We start from the raw sequence: 20,065 nt of genomic DNA, 5'->3' as shown, positions 1-20,065 counted from the left end.
TTCAGAGTTCTATCTTGAAGATCACAGCATAATAATATTATTGCATGTTTGAGGAAAGCTTAAGTGTTTCATTCTCAAAACTAATCAAGTCCCAGTACATAAGCCATGGCTATACCATCCCAACCATAAACTGCACATAAAACAGCATCATGGCACACACAGAAAACACTTAAAATTTGTCCAAAACACTGGGGCAAATAAGTAAGTAACTTGGGGAGTCTGGACCATCCTCAGTGTCTTCCAGGCTTGATCATTTCCTTGAAGGATGAAGGTCTCAGTATTTTATCTCACTGGTTATCTTTTATTAACACAGTACATAGATAATTTCCACCTAAGTGCCAATAGAAATTCAGCAGATAGACATAGAGAGTTTAATTGATGCTTTGACTGACAGCATCTATTTTCCCCTCTTACTATATCTTCCCTCCACCTAGACTACATGATTTGGGTATGGTTGTTGGAGTCTCAAATTTTAGGTAGGCATTGGGCCCAAGATTGGTGAGTTAAAGAACCACAGCCCATTCCTAGGATGATCAGTGCAGACACGGGTACATGAAACAATCGGATGGATTCATAGTCAGCTGTAGGTCTTTTGCTTGAAACTTTAAGAGGAATGCTCTGTATACTGAGGTTTCTTCTTCAGAAGAATGGTAGCTCAGAGAAACTAGCTTACTCAAGAAAAAAAGCAACCCAGAAGGAAGTTAAAATGGAAGTTGACGCAAAAGTCAGAAGAAACATTTGGCTACATCATTTCAGTATCTTGATGTATCCACACCGGTAGCGGGTAGCAGTCCTCCAGGACTGAGGTAAGGGGTTAAAAAGTGAATCAAAACCAAAAAGGAAACCTTCATTTTTTGAGTTGGATTTCTTTTCTCCACAGCCTATTTCCTAAAAACATGTTGATTGTTGGATACTAGTTTGACCCTACCAGATCTGAATTGACAGTCATGGTAGCAAGGATGTTCTACTTTATATATTTTATTTACTTATTCCTTTTGTTGCCCTTGGTGTTTTATTGTTGTAGTTATTATTGATGGCGTCGTTGTTGGATAGGACAGAGAAATGGAGAGAGGAGGGGAAGACAGAGAGGGGGAAAGGCAGACACCTGCAGACCTGCTTCACCGCCTGTGAAGCGACTCCCCTGCAGGTGGGGAGCCAGGGCTCGAACTGGGATCCTTATGCTGGTCCTGGCTCTTTGCAGCACCTGCATTTAACCCGCTGTGCTACCGCTCAACTCCCCAGCAGTTTCTTTTTAATAGTGAGGAGCTCTGCCATTCAGCCTCACTGGTACTGACTCTCATTTAAATAGAAAATAAGTGCTTTAAAATTTTTTTCAGGGGCCAGGTGGTGGCGCACCTGGTTGAGCGCATGCTGTAGTGCACAAGGACTCAGGTTCGAGCCCCTGCTCCTCACCTGCAAGAGGAAAGCTTCATGAGTGGTGAAGCAGGGCTGTAGGTGTCTCTGTCTCTCTTTCTATCTCCCCCTTCCCTCTCAATTTCTTGCTGTCTCTATCAAATAAATAAATAAAGCTAATAAAAAATTTCATTTTACTTTTGGATATTGACAGAGTGAAACTGAGAAGGGTGGGAGATTAAGCAGCATTGCTTACTCACTTGTGAAGCTCCCCCCCAAACACACACACACCTGTAGGTGGGGATCAGAGGCTTGAACCTGGGCCCTTATGCATGGTGATATGTGCACTCAACCAAGTTCGTCGCAGCCCAACCCCTGAGAATATGTTCTTCAAAGTGTCACAGGTCCACCTGCTTAGTCTGCTCAGTTCACATATACCCACACTTGTCTCAGGTGGCTGTAAGAGTTTGCAGTTATCTAATCTCTATAGAATGTCTGCAGTTTCTTTCAGTTTGTAGTTGTTTGGTTTTAAGCTCTTTTTAAAAACAAAATAATTTATTTATTCCCTTTTGTTGCCCTTGTTATTTTATTGTTGTAGTTATTGATGTTGTTGGATAGGACAGAGAGAGATGGAGAGAGGAGGGGAAGACAGAGGGGGAAAGAAAGATAGACACCTGCAGACCTGCTTCACCACCTGTGAAGACTCCCCTGCAGGTAGGTAGCTGGGGGCTTGAACCGTGATCCTTATGCTGGCCCTTGTGCTTTGTGCCACCTGCGCTTAACCCGCTGTGCTACCCGCCCAACTCCCAGTTTCAAGCTTTCTTAAGACCCCATGTTCCAACTATGAGTTCCTTGTAGCTCTCTAAACAAGCTTTGTTATCTGGGGTGTCTTTGCTGATCTCTCTACTTGAAAGATTTGCTTTTCAAATGACCTCATCTATGTATCCTAGAATCTTACCTCTCCAGAGGCCCACCCCAACTAGGGAAAGGTAGAAATAGGCTGGGAGTATGAATCTATTTGCTAATGCCCATGTCCAGTGGAGAAACAGTTACAGAAGCCAGATATCCCACCTTCTGCACCCCCAAAATAATTTTGGTCCATACACACAGCAGGGGAGAAATGATAGGGGAAAGATGAACAGAGGGCTCTGAACTATAATTCCATCAGGATCTGGGTAGAGAAGAGGAAAAAGGGAAGGACATTCGCAAGTAGAAATAGGTACAGGTGTGACTTGGAAAGGAAGAGAAGATGGGACCATGGGGAAAAATGTGCACATTGTTGTTAAATTTCGGAAGGCTCTGGCTGGCCGGGCTAGCTTCACGGCGGATAACAGAGACGCGGAGACAACGGCTGGGCAGGGAAGCTGTATTTCTTTATTCAGGAACAAGGATTCATAAACTAAGACAAACTAATCACCAAACAGAACTCTGCTGTCTCTTTGCGGCGGCGCAAGCACTCTCTCTTACTCTAGAACTCAGGAACTCTCCAACTCTGGCACTCTCGTACTGGGGAACCCTCTGAAACTCTCGCACTCAGGAACCCTCTCTCTTACTCTGGAACTCAGGAACTCTCTTATTCTAGAACTCTGGAACTCTCGTACTGGGGAACCCTCTGAAACTCTTCCACTGTGGAACTCTCTCTTACTCTGTAACTCTGAAACTCTCGAACTCAGAAACTTTCGCACTCTCGAACTCAGGAACTCTGGAACCCTCCAACTCTCGAACTCAGGAACCCTCTCCCAGAAACCCTCTCCCGGGGTTCCTTGGGGCGGGGCCAAGCAGGCCCGCGAAATTAACAGGACTCATCCAATTCTCTTGGCGGGGGAGGGCTAGAACAAACCAATGTAAAGCATACGACAGCACATATATACAAATATACAGGTACTTGTAGAGATAATAATTAATCCATGTCTACATCCTTGGGAGAACTGCTGTAGCTTCCAATGGAGGGAATGGGGATCCAGAACTCTGGTGATGGGAACAGTAGGGAGTAATACCAGTTACCTTATAATTTTGTGAATCAATATTAAATCATTAATAAAATAAAATAAAAAGATTTGCCCTTCATTATCCATTCTTACAACTTAAATCCCTCCACACACCTCCAAAGTCCTGTCAGCTTTATCTGCCTCTCCTAAAGTGTTTCCATAACACTTTGTGCCTCTACCAGGATTGCAGTGCCTTTTTTCTTGTCAATCAGAAAAATGTTTTTTTTTTTTCAAGAGGGGAATTTTTAATCATCTCCATATCTCCAAACCTTAATGGAGTACTTGGTATCTAGTATGTATACAGTGGATATTTATTGACTAAACAAAAGCTGAATTAATGAATGAACACTTCTGAGAGAGTAATTCTTTTTAATGTATGTGACATGATTTTTTGAAATTAAAATAAACTACTCAAGACCAAATGTCAAATTTTGATAATGATCATGACATCATCAGATGACAGTTTTGAAAATTTCTGTTCACTGAATTCTTTTCCAGAAAACAAGTCTTGACAACATAAAATGCACATAACATCATTAAGTAAACATCCAGAATGCCTTGAAATTGACAGAGTACCCCGTTTGGGGCAGGGGGATTGGAGCTGGAGTACTATGCCGCTTTCAGAAAGAGTGCAGAAAGTGAGAGGAGTTCTGTTTCTCTGCCTGTGAGCGGATGGTCTCCCAGGCAGTGCTGAGTCTCAGGAACTGGGCACCGCAGCAGGCTACTACTGTGTAGTTAAGGGCCACCTGAGTATGAAGCCATTCTCCATAGCTCTCTCCTTTGGGATACAAGGTAGGCAGCACTGTTTGTAGCCATTGTGTTGTGTGGATCAATCCTGGTAAAATACTGATAGTTGTGAACCCAAAGGATGTGGGTCATTTCTGGCCATAGCATTTAAATACCAACATGCCACCCAACCTCCTCCAGAGTGACCTTTATTTTTGCCATAGCCACATGACACATTCAAAATGACCACTGTTCCATCAGTCTGGGATCTGGAATAAGGAGCTCTCGTATTGGACCGCTGATCTACACGACCAGATTATAAACACTTTTTATCATTACCATTACAGACCACTAAAAACTGAATGCAAACTGAACACAACTGATCCTAATACAACAGATGTTTTGCTACAAATAACAGAACTAAGACTAACGACTGCAAGTTTCAGGAGGACCCAATCTGTGTAATTAAGAAAAAAAACACCTATATTTTATTTTACTTATTTTTTGCCTCCAGAGTTATTGCTGGGGCTCGGTGCCTGCACTAGGAATCCACTGCTCCCGATGGCCATCTTTTTTCCCATTGTTCTTGTTGCTATTGTTACTGTTGCTGCTGCGGTTGTTGGATAGGACAGAGAGAAATAGAGACAGGAAGGGAAGACAGAGAGGGGGAGAGAAAGACGTCTAGACACCTGCAGACCTGCTTCACTGCTTGTAAAGCAACCCCTTTGCAGGTGGGGAGGTGGGGGGGGGCTTGAACTAGGATTCTGGTGCTTCCCACTATGTGCTACCACCCTCCGTAAAAAAAACTTTATTATTTTTTTAATGCATGTGTAAGACACATCAGAGCACTGCTCAGCTCTAGCTTATGGAGGTGCTGGAGACTGAACATGAGAACTCAGTCTCAAGCACGAAAGACATTGACATAGTCCCCACAGTCCCATTGTGTGCAAGAAAATAACGCAAAGAGGTGTAGAAAGGTGTGTAAGCTAACTAGGGTCTTATTCCTTCATTCATACAATATATATATCCACCCAGCTTTACTGAACTAAGTGGTCCACAAGTCAAGTCCCTGACTTTAAAGAGGTGCTGGTGAGTTTCAGGACTTGACTGAACAAATGAGGTTTAAATTATCTTCTAATTTAGAGCATCTTGTAGGTTTCCTCTCACCTAAAAAAGAAAAAAAAAATAGAAAAAGGTTTTTCACGTGCCGTTTTTTGATTCAAACCTTAGAATTCTTTTCAGTTTAACAACATTTTCCCAGAAAATCAGTTCTTTAAAGGCCAATACTGCTTTATTCCTCCTTTGCCTCTTTCTCAGACTATTGTAGACAACACTGTGTGGCCGTCCCCCTATAAAAATACTTAGTTGTTGATACAAGCTATTATTATTGACTATTTGCTGTTTCAAACATGTCTCCAACCATTTAAGTTTGATTTGAACTGGTTAAAAAAGAATCTAATAGCAAGAACATATTAGCATACTAACTTTTAGGCAAAATGCCTTTTTCTTCTAAAAGGGAGGGTTAGCTCTACACTATTGAATCTGTGGCCAGTCAATGTCTCATTAACATCACAATTCACTCAGAATTCTTACTATGTGCTAGGGGGCAAGGCTTACATAAGAATTTATCAAGATGTTACTTAATCTACTCCACCAAGCATTACATAATTCTGTGTTTGTGCTGTAATAAAGTCTGCAAGTTTTCTATTTGAAATTAAAAGCGAGCTTAGAAGGCTGGGGCAACATAGTTCTTTAATGCAGGAAAGTACATCACACCTTAAAATGTGTGGGTTTACTTGGTAACTTGGAGAGTAGGTAAGTACATACGAATTTTTAAGAAAGAAAAAAACAATCCGTTTTTTTGTATTTCAATTTTTATTAAGCTTTGCTTCAGGCTTTCAGAATTGGAGAATCAGCCGCCTGCCTGCTACAAGAAATCACTAATAAGCAGTAATTAAAGACTGAGAATTTATTCTTTCCATTCCAAAACTGATGTCATTCCCAGATGGAGATTTTGGTATGGGATAAGCAATTTAGCATTTTGGTAAATTAAGGCAGAATGATTTGGTGTCTGCTGGATCCTAATAAGGTAGAAAGTGGTCTAGAAGGAAAAAAAAAACTGTATTTTACTATGTTTTGCCAAATACAATCATTCACACATTTCTACTTGCTAGACAGAACCAGGAGTTGAGCTGGGCACTTGTATCTTTCAGATGAGCACCTAGTTCTCTAATAGGAGACTTAACTTCATAGAGTTTTATATTCTTATGTCTTTGGGATTGTTGTCTCTGCATACAATGACAATCAACTGAAAAAAAAAAAGATGGATAAGTAGCAATGAATTCAATACCCACGGACAGAAAAGCACTGGCATATCAGGAAGCACCATGAATACATGCATTACTCTCCTTTATTTAGAAAAACCACACATAAATACAGCACAGCCAATGTGCTGGTTACTAGCACTTGGAAGTAGAATCAACTACTGTGTAAGAGATAAATGAGACTGCAAGGATACCAGGATTTTCCCAGCATGCTTTATTCATAGACATCTGACAGGAGAAGACCTAACAGAGCTTTTAGGAAAAGCTGAATTCTCAGCCCACAGTCACTTTCCAGGAACTTCACTCCCCAACAGTGCTCAATGCTGGCAGGATGGAGACCATAGCAGTCTCCCTCCTGCTTCCAGAGTTCTTTTCTCTCTAAATACAATTATTTATGGGAACTTAATGAAAGAGCAAGCCGTGTGTGAAAGGAGCTCCTGAAACTGCAGCTTCTAAAAATATACGAGACAGCTCTAGGTCCTTATTGTCATAAAGTGACGTTTTTCCAGTTCATGCTGTGAACCTCACACACACACACACACACACACACACACACACACACACACACAGAGAGAGAGAGAGAGAGAGAGAGAGAGAGAGAAGAGAGAGAAAAGTAAAGCTTATTTATACCTTTTGCAATTCCCTTAACTCTGAGTAAACAGTAGCAATTCTCAATTGCCATACTCAATGCAAATTTCTCAAAAGAGGACAAAACACAAAACAAAGGCCTGTTTGCATCCTCTGAGTTTGGGGCAGCTGCGGACTGGGGGGTTGGGGGGGAAGCAGAAGGCGAGGGAGAATGGCAGAGGGAGATGGGGTCTGCTGATCCAGTTCCTGTCTCTGTCTCTTAGCCTGGGGCACTAAACTCTGGACAGGCTTCAGGAGTTTCAGTCCCTTTTCGGGGGATGTTGCCTTTCCCCACCCCTCCAGCTCCCGTCATTTGAATGCTCCTAGCTCATCTCTTAGCTTTCAACTTTTGGGAGAAAGTGGACCTCCACGTAGGTGTCCATTTCCAGTCGGTGGGACTGCAGTAGAGTTGCTCAGGGAAGGATGACTATGAAATAGGTCGAGGCGCAGCTTGGGGGTTTGCAGGAGGGACCCCCTCCTTTCCTTCGGCCACGTGCGGGTGCAGAACTCCCGGCTGGGGTGCCGCCAGGGGCGACATCGGGGTGACGGGAGAAGCCCAGTGGAGGCTGGAAAGCAAGAAGGCCCTCTAGGAACGACTGTCTCGGCCGAACACGGACGAGAGAGAAAACTGGCCCGCATGCCCCTAGTGGGGAGCGATTCACCCCAAGAAGGCTGGGCTGGGGTGGGGGAGTGCGCCTGGGCCTCTCACCTGACTTCCTCCTCCTCCTTCCTTCCACCACAATCGCCCCCTCCACCAAAAAAAAAAAAAAAAAAAGAGACCAGCCAAACAACCAACACGAGGAAACTGCAGGCGGCAGGAGGAGGGGTGCGCGGGGTGGGCACATCCCCCCTCCCCCGCCAAGAGGTGAGGGGCAGGGCTGGCGGGGCCTTGAGGACCGCAGCACGACCCCCAAGCACCCCCCGGGCGCCCACACTTACCCCTCGCGACCGCGGCTCCGGTCTCCGGCCCATCAGTGCGCGCCCCCCGCTCGCCGCCCGCGCCCCGGCCCCGGCCCCGGCCCGCCGCCCCCCGCCCCCGGCCGGCGCGCAGGGAGGGAGCCAGGCGGCGGCAGCGGCGGCGGCGGCGGCGGCGGCGGCGGCGGCGGCGGCTCGGGCTCGGCTCGGCTCGGGCTCCAGCGCGCTCCGTGTGGCCGGCGGCCGCCGAGACTCCACCGCCAGGGGGAGAAGCCGCGGCGGGCGCGGGGGAGGCGGGCCGGGCCCTCTCCACCCCTCCGGCCAGCCCGCGCCGCTCGATCGCAGCGGCGGGGGCGGGGGCGACGCGGACCACCCGCCCCCCCCCCCCCCCGGCCCCGCCAGGGCGCGGCGGGGCCCGGCCGGAGAAGCCGCGGCTGGATGCTTGGCCCAGGGGTCTAGGGGCTGCGGGATCCCGCGGGGGGCGCCCCGGCCGCTCCGCTGCGCCTGGAGACTGCGGGCGCCGCGACCGCCGAGCCCCGAGCAGCGCCCGCCCGCCGGCTCGCTCGCCCCGCCGCCGCCGCCCCCTCCCTCTTCTTCCCTCCTTCCCTCCCTCCCTCCCCTCCCCCGCTAACATCTCCTCCCTCCCCCCCACCCCTTCTCTTCCTCCCTCGGCCCCGCGCGCCCGCTCGCTGGCTCGCTCGCTCCTCGCCCGGCTCTCCCCTTTAAACGCCCACTTCGGATGGGGAGAGAAGAGACAACTTGAAGTCAAGTTGCAATTAACTTCCGCGGCAGCTGCAGCTTCGGCGGCGGCGGCGGCGGCGGCGACGGCGGCGGCACAAGAGGCAGAAGCCGCCGCCCGGGAAGTCGCGCCCGGCCGCCCCGGAGTCGTCCTGCCCCGGCCGCGCTCCGCAGCCCCCGCCGCCCCCGGCGCCCGTCGCGCCCATGCCTGAGTAAGTTCCGCGCTTCACTTCTCGGCTACGCCCGCCACTCCTCTTCCCCCATCTCTGGGCCATCAGCTCTCTCCCTCTTTTATTTCCCCCCTTTTTATTTTTTGTTTTTTGTTTTTCGGAATCGACCCAAACTTAATCTGTCTCACCCACCCACCCACCCACCCACGATGCTCCCAGATGGGGCGGCTCGATTCTCCCTGTTGGGCGCCACTTGCGCAAAGCCGAGCCCCGGAGGGAGGGCCGGTGGGCTTGCGGGAGAGCACCTGGGATGGGCGACCCGGAGATGTCAGTCGTTCTCTCTCGGGGCGTGGACACCCTAACACACCTGCCTGGCGGACCCTGGCCGGACAAACTCTAGCGAGCTACGGGCTCGGTCCCTTTTGGAGAGACGAGGGGGGCTTCGAGCAGACGGAAGGCGGCCAGGCAGCGGGGAGGGAGGGGGGAGCCGCCCCGTGCGCCCCGGAGCCGGGCGGGCGGAAAGGTGCGGGAGCCGGAGCGGGAGCGGCGGGGACGGTGGAGAGGCTCCGGGGCGCACGCGGGCGGCTCAGCATCCTTGCCCGGTCCCGGTCCTGGTCCAGCGCCGCCCTCCTCCGAAAGGGGTCCAGGAAGTTTGTGGCAACTTCTCCATCCCAGGAGCCGCTCGGGCGCCGGGGCGCTCAAGTTGGAGCCGGGAGTTTGAAAGCCGCGGCAGCCCGCCTTCCAAGTCTTCTTCGCCCGCGAGTTAGTGAGGTCAGTCCTGGAGGGGCTGCTGGAGGGATTCCGGCGGCCACCGCGAGCGCCCCGGGAGAGCCGAGGGCGCTAGGAAGTGCCGCCCTCTGTGCGGGAGTCAAGGCATCACAGGTGTGGCCGCGGGGTCAGCTCAGAGTGTCCCGCTGCCTGCGGTGCGGTGCGGTGCGGTGCGGTGCGGTGCGGTGCGGTGTGGTGTGGATCGAGCGTGACGGCCGTCTCCAGCGCTCCCCTCCCCGCCAGGGCTCCCGCGGCCGCCGAGCACCAGTTTGGGCGACCACCCAGAGAGCACGGAGCTGGCAGGTAGCTGGTCTGGGTGTGTGTGTGGGGGGGTGGGGTGGGACACACACAGGCACTGAAGGAAAACCACTGAGCAGGACTCTAGGGATGACCAAAGAAGACAGAGTGACTTAGGTCTCCTGCTGGCGGTTTTGGCCCGGACCTCCACTAGGGCGTTGCAAATTTCACTTCCAAGTGTCTACCACAGGATCGCCTCTCAGAGTGCCCTGTTTGACAACTTTGACCCCTGCGCCCATCCTAGGCGGCCAAGTTTCTCAGCGACAGTTCGGATATGTAGGCAAATTGCTCTTAAGACTCGGATTCTTAATTCCAGTAAAAGACACAAGGGAAACAGAAAGAAAAGATGCCCTGTTCTCAGGGGGAGGACCTTTCTGTCCAGATTGACTGAGGTTCCATCCTTGCATCCTGAGAATTTAAGGGGCCTCGCTTTCCCAAGAGGACAGAGAGGGATGAGTGAGTAGGCTGGGTGTCCGATCTTGTACTAAGCATTTTCTCAAGGTTTTGTGCTGCTGATGGAATAACTCATCCCGTTGAAACTTTATTGAAATTTCCACCCTATGTCAAGAGCATTTTTCTGAGATGTCAGAAATGTGAGAATGTGAGATTTATGCTATAGTCCAACACAGCTGGGGGTGGGGGGGGGGTCCCCACACTTTAAGACTGGAGAAAGCAAGGGTGTGTTTCCTCTAAAGTCCTTTAACCTGCTGCGTGATAGTGATATTCGTACTATGGCCTAGCAGTAGTTCTTTATTTCGACTGCACATTATTTTAGTATAACAGTAGTGCATTCAGATACTGGCTGCTCCAGTCTGCTGGCAAACATTTGCATTCAAGCTTACATTTTTGACAAATGTGCAGACAGGAATAGCATGAATAGGCATCTTAAATATTAACAACCTAAGCATCTGTTGTGAAACAAATTTAATATATTTACTCTGTTTTTCTCACATTGTTAGGAAAGGTTATAATAAGTGCATAATTTCAACTTTAGTTAGCAGAAGTAACTGGCTGCATCTTTCACTACCTCTCCAAGTGTTTAACACAATCACCAACATGAATACTTTAATTAACTTGGTTAAGCACATTATTAAAGACATTTTAGACATTGAGTGTACTGTGTAAAATGTAACTGTGGCAAAATGTGTCATATTTGTGCACATTCTAAATGACTATGCACTTTGAAATATACCGTTTGACATTTATTACTTAATGTTTTTCCTAATGGCAACAATAATTTTAAGTAAGAGTTGTTCAACCAGATGTAGCACATACTACGTAAGCAATAGCTGTAAAATACAAAATATTATTATTATTATTATTATTATTATTATTTTTTTGGTATGGCTACATTTAACAAGATTATGCAACAGAAATAAAAAATCACTGCTGAATTATGTATTCCTTTCTGAATAATGACTATAAATGACATATGAAAAACAACAATAAGGATGTCCTTATAGAGTACCAGTGCCTTAAAATGTGTGTGGGGTGGAAGTGGGGGGAGGTGGCAAAGAGAGAAGAAATAAAGAGATAGAGAAGACCTACAGAACTTCCAAAAGTCTGAATAGTTATTTCCAGAATCAATGCATTCCTCTTTTTTCCCACCAGCTGAAATATGTAATAAATAATAGTCCTTTGTATGTAAAAGTATTCAAAAGGAATGCCTTTTGTTTAGTTGTTGTAATAAGTTAATATATTCTTTGGTTGATAATCTACAAAAGTAGTTCTTTTGTCTCCCAGGATCTTAACCAAGAACGACACCAAAATGATTATCAGTCTGTTTCTGTAAGGAAGTCTGTTGCCAGCTATATGAGCCTGCGATTAAATGGGATGTGATGTGTTGACTGATGGTTAAAAAAAGACTACATTAAATTAGTGAAGGCAAATACTGAAGGAGGTTTTCAATTTTCTTTTTTCATGTGACAGGTTGTAGATTGTAAATTAGGCCTAAAGGTCAGGTGACAGGCACCTGTTCCTATTATTGTAAGACTCATGGTTACAAACACTATTAAGCTAAACACAACATTGATAGACAGCAGGGACTCTGTAAAGCACTCTGGTGGCTTTTCATCTGTTCTCTAAATCTCCAGCAAAAGCCATGCATAGATATGTCCTTTATACAGACATAGCACCTTCCTCAGTGTTGTCTTGGATGACTCTTCTGTTAGTGGTTGCGATTGATGAAGCATTTAAAACAAATGTCTGTGCCTGAATCAATCTTCAGACTATGTCTAGACATGTTGTAGTTGAATGCAGAAATACTATTGTCACGCACTCTTTGTCCTTTATGATCCATCCATTGATTATCAGAATTTGTTCATGTTATAAGCAGATCTCTTACTCCATCCCTGAGTTTGCCTTTTAGACGTTTTTTCACATGAGTTTCCGTTTTTTAAGTGGTAACTATGAAATATTTTGGATACATATAGATGAGGAGAAAATCAGTTACTATACGCAATTACAGCTATGTGATACATAAAAATGGGTGGCAACCTATATTTTCTGTGAATGCTGTTAAAAAGATTAAAGCTTAATTTTCAAACTTACCTTTACTCTCAAGAGATTCTAGTAATGTATCTATTAGAACTGAGGAGTTGGGCTTGATTTTTATGAATGGTTTACCTCTAGATATTTCAGAGAGCAGAATAAGTAAGCCTACTGAACAGGATCTGAGTAGTACTGAGCTGCAAAATAGTAAAGGTGCCAGTTGCTTTTAACTAGCAACTGAGGAAGATGGTGAGTGAATTCGGTAAGTCAGATTATTAAATTCCATCTTTAGTATGGTTTTCCCCTCTTTTTTTACTTTTGTATACTTGGTGCTTATTATATTAAGTATTCATTTTTTGCATTTGTGATCAAATTACTGAACATTCATTACTGTTGCTTTTCACATTGATTTGGTTTCAAACTCCAAAACTCTGGGATGATTTTAACAAATTGGTTTACATTTTGACAGAGCCAGAGTTAAGTTAATTAATAGATCAGGCACGAAAAATCACCCATGGTAAGGGTGTATTTTCTGTAAAATGAAAGTTATGTTTCAGCATGATGAGCATCAGGCTTCAGTAATCTGTTCCTCGTGTGGAATGAACACTTCCTACTTCAAGCTAGCAGGCACCTACTGTTTATTTACGCTGCATTAAACTGACAGCTCAGCAATCAGAGGAAAAATATTACTTACCTTCCTGAAGTAAATACCAGTTTATAGGTTAGTGCACGTATTTATATTCCTGTCACCACTAAATAACGGCTCTGTCTCCATTTTAATATCTACCTGTACTAACCCAGGGCTTCAGACTCTTCCTGGTTGGGGGCTAGGGGTTGAGAGGAGTGGTTCTTATGATTCCCCCGTGGCGGGACTTTAAAGAAGAGTATCATCTTCCCATTTTTTGTCATGTGAGAACCAGTTGAAAGAAATGTTCCGCACTTTGACTTTGCATACCTCCACTCTCACATCATAACCCCCAAAGAATCTCTCCGGCACTTAAAATAGTCACCTTATAGCAACCTCAGAACAGAGGTTCCAGTGCATTCTGGTGTGTGTTTGCTAAATCAAACTTTTTACAAAGTTTCAAACAGACTGCTTAAACCATCTGATTCCTTAGATAGTAACTGGTGACTAGGTCCCTTCCCCTTCCAAGTCAGAGATGGAATGTTTCAGAATTTAATGGAGATTTGCAAATAACAGTATAAAGAGGGGGTATTGATGATTAATTGATTGGTACTGTTAGCATCTGGAAATAGTCTTGCTACCTTTCTAGCTTATTCTTAGCTTGGTGACCTGGAGGTAAAGGAGATTTTGACTTTTTTTTTTTTTTTAGGACTGTTAGACCCCCTCCCCACTGCAAGTCCATTCTGTTTCATGACTCCTGAAAACATCAAAATACCATTGAAGTTGAATTCCGAACTGTATGATTACTTTGAGAAAATGTTTATTTCAGCTACATGCTACAGAATACCTCTTGTGCTTATCATCTACACACAGTTGTCAATCTCTGATCACATATTCCATTGATATCAGAAGAAATTGTGGTCTTAATACAGTATATAAATCAAATCTGTTCCACAAGGTTCTTCTCCTTCAGTATACCAAAGGAAAAATTATCTACTATGGTAATTTATATATTGTTCCTAAGTGCTATTCTCAATGGTAAGTCTATTTAAACTTGATGTCTTCATAGAGTGTGATCAACACATTAACACATATTATTTAGTACTTTTGAACTTATGCCAATGGTACCTTTTGCTGTTTGTTTTTTTCTAAGTCTTTTTTAAGATCAGATATTTCATTTCAGAGTAAATAGATACAGATTGTGTGTATATATATTCAGGGTGAGATTCAGTAGTGTAGCATTTCTCTAGCATACTGGCCTATTTTTATTCTTTCAAGTTATTCTCTATCATTTCCATAGTTGTTGCTGTCTGAGGTTTGCCATAGAAATTCCAGTCACTTCTTCCAATGGGCTTTCAAGTATGTAATTCAGTTTATGCAGCCATCTAGTTTAGTTATGAGAGATGGCAATTAGTTAGCAGGTACTCTAGCTTTTATGGCCCAAGTTTCTGTTGAAATTGATTCAGTCCAGTTATTTGACTTTGGTAGTGAGGTGTCTTGTGATAAAAACAAAACAAAACATTTTGAGTTGGTTCAATATCCAGTGGAATAAAGATCTTGCTAGATAAAACCTTTAATTGCGAAGTATTTCGTTACTTTTAATTTAGAGCATTCTTATTATTGCACAATTTTTTTTGCATACCTCAGGGTGCAAGCGCCCCCCCCCCCCCAAGTGTAGCTAAAATGCTTGCAAAAGAAGCAGATGTCAAGCTGCACCTGGAGGTCCCCTTACTAGAATGTCTGGAACTGGATTGGCCCCCTCCTCTGAGCCCTCTCCCCCCAGGTGTGCAGGAAGTGGAGGGCGTTGTACAGGGTGAAGTGGGTGGACTCTACCCAGAGCCATGACCTGATTTGTGACGCACCCTCAGAACTGCAGTAATGGTCCAGCTGCTTCACAGGCAACTGGCACAGCACCTCATTTGGGGATGCTCCTGCTTTCCTAGCAGTGTCTGAGAGAACCTCGACATTGTCACCTCAACAGAGACTACTTTTGAAGGGCTCTCCTGCAGGACTGTATTCAGAGTGCAGCCTCTGCTATCTGGAGGGTAAGTGCCAGAAAAGTTGTTTATCGGTTCTGAATTGAGCATCAGGATTAAAGCTGCAGCGAGAGACTGGAGAGATGAGATCTCTGTTGGGATGTTGCTTTTTCTCAGCCATAGATATTTGGGGCTCAGATACCAGCAAAAGTCTTCAGTGGGCATTCTGATCAGTGAGTAAGTATCCTTTGGGTGGTGAAAGTTGAGAAGCTCCCAGGAGGAATTATTAGACCTTTTTCCCATGAGTTGTTTGAGAAACAAGGTAGTAAGTCCAGGTGAAGAGGAATTATTTAGACTTAGTTTCTGAGGAAGTCAGGCGCATAGTTGAGTTCATAGCTAAAGGCTCTTGTCTAACCCAGTGGTTTCAGATATGCCACTAACAGCAGGTAAATGACAATTTGGCCTCTCGGTGTTTACAATGCTGAGGACTTTGAAGGTAAATGAGGTTTCATGTTATTAATATTTTATTGTAGTAATCATTGCAAATGAAATAGAACCTAGTATATGCAGATTTTTTTTTTTGAAATGAAATCTTGAATATAGTATAGCTGTACTTAGTTGCTTGATATTGAATGCAATTGAGTTTCCCTATCCCAGTGAACCAGACAATGGAACTCATTGGGGACTAACAACATGGCAGTGTGATTCTTGGCGCAGGAAACCTTTCTTTCCTCTAGACGTGATTTTATCAGTAAATGAAGTACTGAATTAAAGTGCTTGTACTCTTTAATTGTATGAGAATTTATGGGATTGATCAAATAATCTAAGTATTACCCACTGAAGTGATGCTAGGTGTTCTGTGTAACATGAGACAGAGTTCTCCAGATTGTAGAGGGAAAAGAACAATATTTTAATAACTGTACTTTAGAAACTAAATTCTTAGAGGTGGGCATTCTTAAAGGTGGTTTTTTTGAGGACTCAAAACCAATTTAGGACATTATCTTAAAACTTAAAAAAAAATGACTGCCTTGGTTTGTATGGAGTCATTGTATTTTAATAATACTGTACGCTTATTAGAGTCATTAAAGCAGTAGACAGTTAATTACAGTCTTTTCTGAGACATGTTAACTTTATATTAACAGTCGTGTTAAAAAAGAATGATGTATACTCTTACATACAAGCTGCTGCTTGCTTGACTTCAAAATATTCTTTTAGAATATATGAAGTCAGATTTTTTCTTTTTTCTTTTTTTTTTTTTTGTTTTGTTCAGAATAGCTAAAATGTTTTGTGCTACAACAGCTTAGTTTTAGGACTTTTTACTTGGGATATGGGATTTCTTCCCCTCTCTCTCTCTTTTTTTTTTTGTCATCAGGGTTGGCTTTATCCCTTTTGCTTGTGGCACTGGCAATGCTGCCCTAGCAGTTTTAGCTTTCCCACATTGTTCTGAGACGCCTACATTTTCTGATGGCTTTGGCCAAGAAAAACCATTAAAGTCTTATTACTGAGTTGATTTAGCGACTTTTACTACTTCTCTTAGTGGAATCATTGTAGCCTCTGTTTCTTTCACCAAGTTATATTTTCTTACAAGTCTCTGTAACCTCATCATTTATGATACAATAGATTATCACAGTGATATTTTTTTTATTATATTTTACTTTTTTTTTTTACTAGTGATTTAATATTGATTTACAAAATTTTGAGGTAACAGGTGAAATTCCACACTGTTCCCACCAGCAGAGTTCTGTGTCCCCGTTCCCTCCATTGCAACCTGCATTAGTTCTCCCAAGATCACAGATAAGGCTTGACTGTTATTTCTATAACCATCTATTCATCTATTCATAGAAGGTCCTGCCTTCTCTCCCTTGCTAAGTCACACCTACTACTCCCCTTCCCCCCCTTTTTTTTCTCTACAGTGGTTAATTCTAAGGCGATACCATTTTCCAAACCTCAAATCTGGGTTTTTGCTTTGACTTCTGGCATGGCAGAACAATGCACAGACTAAAACTAAGGTTCAAAGCTGGACTCCACCCTCCTTAGATAATTCTATCAAACTGGTTAACTATTTAAACCCTCTTAACTGCTTTAGATTTGGAGATTTTCTTTTTTTTTTCTTTTAAAAGATATTTTATTTATAAAAAGGAAACTGACAAAACCTTAGGCTAAGAGGGGTACACCTTCGCACAGTTCCCACTACCAACAGAACTCCGTATCCCATCCCCTCCACTGATAGCGTTCCTATTCTTTAACCCTGTGGGAGTATGGACCCAAGGTCATTGTGGGATGCAGAAGGTTGGAGGTCTGGCTTCTGTAATTGCGATTTGGAGATTTTCTAACCATGTAATAGAGCTCTGAAAAAGTATACTAGTGTACTTACTTTCTAAAGTCTGTGGATGCTGCTGAATTTTTTTCTACCAGATGATAAACTACAGAAAAAGAATTTCATTGTACAGTGCATGTCTGTTCCATAAAATCGGAGAAGCTTCTCAGTAAGCATTCTGTACTGCGCCTCACTGAAGATTGCTAAATTAATGATAAACTAGTGGATTTAGCTTATGCTGATAATGATTTAATAGGACAAGATATTTTTTCCTCTCTAATTTTCCATTTGTACTGAACACTTCATCTAAACATGCCTCAATTCTTTAACGATGTACTCTTGTTTTTATTTTTATTTTTGACATAGGTCTGGTCTACCCTTACTGTCTGACTTCCAGGATTTGGTGAAGTATCTGTGCTTAGGTTCATGGTCCTTTGGTGTTTTGGTTGTTGTAACAACCTGTAGTGGAGTCAATGCAAAGTAGTTTCCTAGGTCCTTGCAGTGAGGTCACCGTGCACTGGTCTTTTCTGTTATTATGGTCTTCAGAATACCAAGACTAGCACTGTTCCTTGGACTACTATTATTATACTTGTTCCTTGGACTATTATCATTTAAGGATCTTATGGAAAAAGTACTAGCCAAGGTTGTTGTATTGAAATGCATTTTTTCATGATAACTCTATACATTGTTTTACAGTGTTTCAGATTGAGGGTATTTATATTAAAGATTTCCCTCCAGTTCTTAAAATCAGTACAAGAGTTCTAACAGAGTTGTGTTAGGTGCATTTAAATCCTTCAGAAAAGTTCTCATTCTATACAAGTTTTTGGAAAAAAAAAAAAAGGAAGACACTTTTAAAATGTAAATCTATTTTCCTTGTAAAATATGTATTGGGCTATTTGCAAGACAGTCCCATCTAGTTGTACAAAGGAAAGTATGCCTTACGTGGTGTACTGCTGTGTGACCTACTACATTATCATGCACACTCTGTCTCTTTAAAAACAGTCTCCTCTATTTGCCCTATTAATTGTTGATATGTTGCCATCCACGAGACAAAAATTAGAGCTGTAATTAAATAATCATGTGATGCTCCTTAGTGCCAGTGAGAGCAAACTCATTTTTCCAGGCCCTGATGGTCACTGATTATTGTATTACTACTGGCTTGCTTTATCTTTTTTAATGATTCTCTATTTGTAGATTACCTAACTACTGTTCTTCTTTTCAAAGTTAAAGGAAACAGACAACATTCAGCCTGTTAATTGGCTGGAGGTCCTAGGGGATATAAGGTAGACGTAGCTTTTTTTTTTTTTTTTTTCCTTTTGGTCACCTGGTAGGTTCTTTAGGGAGGCTACATCAGTGGTATGGTTGCCTGCCATTTAATTTACACTGGTGTTTTGGCTGGGATGGAGGCATATGGGGAATGCCAGGAGAATTACAAAAGGAGCCGGGTATTAAAATTCAGAAATGATTAAAATTGAAATAAAAGGATGCTGCTTCTTTGCCAGTACTCTGGCAGTCATAATGACACATACAGATCCGTTTCCACCTTCATCTTTTCCTTCGTTCTCACTTCCTCTTGTTTATTGTTGACACATTTTCCTTATGTCTGTCTCCTCTCTCTGTATCTTTTTGCGCCATTATGCATTCTTACTTTTTCCTCTTTCCTTAAGCGTGGAGAAGCCTACTTAACCTTATTATAACAATAACAGAATAGGTTATTAATATTTAATATGCACATGATTAAAATTTCTCTCCCTTAAACATAGGTCAGCTGTATTATTATTAACCGGCATGTAATTTTTCATTTAAAATATTCTTATTCTGCCCTTGCTGTTTCTGAAATGTAGTCTACTTTAGTAGTGATTTAATACATACATAATGCTTAGAAAACTGTAGACGGCTAGTGAGAAAAGAACTTACCAGTTATGGATAATCAATTATGCATGAATTCAAATGTAACAGATGGAATCTGATGAGTTAAAGTTTCTCTTTGCCTTTGTGGTTTTTTTGTTTTGTTTTGTTTGTTTGGTTTAGTTTTTTTTTTTTTTTTTGACACCTGTCTCTTATCTATAGATAAGCATATAATGTAATGTGAGAAGCTTTCTTATGTCTTTTTTTAAAAAAAAATTTATATGTTTCTTTATTATTGGTAGAGATGGAAATTGAGAGGTAAGAGGGGAGAGGGAAAGAGACAGAGAGACACCTGCAGACCTACTTCACCACTTGTGGAGCTTTCCCCTGCAGGTGGGGAGCAGGAGCTTGAACCCTGATCCTTCAAGCACTTTAGTGTGTGTGCTTAACCAGGGGCGCCACCGCCTGGCCCACTGTCTTTTTTTTTTTAAGTGAATTTTTTTTTTTTTTATGTTAAAGGGCAGATTTTTTTTTTCATGTGTTCTTAAAATGATCTGTTGTTTTGTACATATGAAAGAAGATTCTGGCCCACTGAAGAAGGACCATTCACCTAGCTAGTGGCGTAAGAGGCAGGACCTCAATCTCATTTCCTTATTCTTTCTTCACTGCTTTTCCTACTGTCATTTATTCTCTCTCTTGTGGAAATTTCTTTTCCTTCTTTTTCTTCTTCTTCTTCTCCTTCTCCTTCTTCTTCTTTTTTAGATTTTATTTATTTACTAGTGAGAAAGATAGGAGGAAAGAGAGAAAGAACCAGACATCACACTGATACATGTTCTGCCAGGAACTGAACTTGGGACCTCCTGCTTGAGAGTCTGGTGCTTTATCCACTGCACCACCTCTTGG

The 20,065-nt window shown here is 43.4% G+C and overlaps 1 protein-coding gene across 2 annotated transcripts in view; it reads left to right on the top strand.

The window, feature by feature from the left end:
- The first annotated feature begins 9,236 nt into the window (after nucleotides 1-9,236).
- SATB1 (SATB homeobox 1) overlaps nucleotides 9,237-20,065 on the top strand; it is a 104,351-nt gene continuing 93,522 nt past the window's right edge. The window contains exon 1 of one of the 2 annotated variants that reach the window (XM_060180870.1): nucleotides 9,237-9,612. The gene's annotated coding sequence lies outside the window, so the exon portion shown is untranslated. Of the gene's footprint in view, nucleotides 9,613-9,891; nucleotides 9,913-20,065 lie in introns of those variants that run through there. The other variant, XM_060180872.1, reaches the window with a different exon arrangement.

Source organism: Erinaceus europaeus, chromosome 21 (genome assembly GCF_950295315.1).
Source record: "Erinaceus europaeus chromosome 21, mEriEur2.1, whole genome shotgun sequence".
Lineage (NCBI taxonomy): Eukaryota > Metazoa > Chordata > Mammalia > Eulipotyphla > Erinaceidae > Erinaceus > Erinaceus europaeus.
Note: the sequence above shows the minus strand (reverse complement) of the source record. Positions and strands in the feature narration are given on the sequence as shown.